The sequence below is a fragment of the Carlito syrichta genome, unplaced genomic scaffold (assembly GCF_000164805.1).
Source record: "Carlito syrichta isolate Samal-C Ts95f unplaced genomic scaffold, Tarsius_syrichta-2.0.1 Scaffold309773, whole genome shotgun sequence".
Lineage (NCBI taxonomy): Eukaryota > Metazoa > Chordata > Mammalia > Primates > Tarsiidae > Carlito > Carlito syrichta.
The window spans coordinates 859,562-860,987 of NW_007253869.1; positions in this window are offsets into that span (position 1 = coordinate 859,562).

Genomic DNA, 1,426 nt, shown 5'->3' on the forward strand with positions numbered 1-1,426 from the left:
GAGATGAGGTCTCGCTGCCCAGGCGGGTCTCGAACCCGCGGGCTCAGGCAATCCACTCACCTCAGCCTCTCAAAGCACGGGTTTACAGGCTGAGCCACCGAGCCTGGCACAAACTATTATTTACTATAGAAGGCAAATTCTTGTTGTGGGATCTGACTTTCAAAATCTGTGTCTTAGCTAGAAAACATATTCCCTCATTTAATCATAAATGATGTTTTTTCAGTGCTTACTGAACATCTACAATTATGCCAGCTGCTGCAGTAAGAATTAAACAGTTCCTGGATGGAAAAAAGGGTTTTACTTTTGTTTTTGAGTTGGAGTCTCAGTCACCCAGGCTGGAATGCAGTGGCATGCTCTCGGCCACCCCTGGGTCCACCTGCTGGGCTCAGGCGATCCTTCCGCCTCAGCCTTCCAAGGAGCCAGAACTACAGGCGCGGGCTACCACACACCCCCCCCCGCCCCCGCCGCTAGTTTTCGATTTATTGTAGAGACAAGGTCTCACCAAGTTGCCCGGACTGGTCTCGAACCCACGGGCTCAGACAATTCTCTCGACTTGGCCTCCCGAGGAATTACAGGCTGAGCCACCAAGCCCGGCCCAGAGAGCATATCTTAAAACTTCTTTTTCCAGCCAGGCGCAGTGGCTTACGCCTGTAATTACAGCACTTTGGGAGGCCGAGGTGAGGGGATTGCCTGAGCCCACGGATCCTAAAACAGCCTGGGCATCTTGGCAAGCCCTCGTCTCTAGAATAAATCAAAAATTAGCAGGATGTGGTAGCGCGTGCTGTAATTCCGGCTCCTTGGAAGGCTGAGGCGGAAGGACCGCCAAAGCCCAGCAGGTCGAGGCTGGGGTGGCCGGGAGCGTGCCACTGCCCTCCAGCCTGAGCGATGAAGTGAGACTCCAACTCAAAAAAAAATCCAGGTAGAGGCCATTGCCAGATCATCACCGCCATTGCCTTGCTAGACTCCATGTGGCCATGGGCTCCTTGAGCTATGGCTGCTGTCATGCTTCCTGGCTTTGTCCCCCTCCCCTCCCTTGAGGAGGCGAATCTCCTCTGTCTCTCTCTAATTTACTTTCTAAATAAACTATATTTTCTAATCTAAAAAAAAAAAAAGTCCAGGTGTAAACCACGGGTCTTCACGCAGGCAGAAAGGGGACCCATGCTAGCTCCTTGAGAACGTGGCCTTGGAGCCGATTAGCGAAACTGGGAGCTCAGGCGGTGCAAAAGCAACCCCCAACGTGGAAGACCACCTCGCCTTTCACCTGAAAGATGTCATTAAAGGCGGGGGTAGTAAGCAACAGAGGTTCCACGTGGAAACCAGGCGTTGGGGCCCACGCACCAAGTCGCCGGTGTTCAGCCGGGGTCTAGGATGGTACTGCCCAGCCAACCCAAGTTGGCCAAGTGTCCGGAGCCTCCTCCCTGGAGCT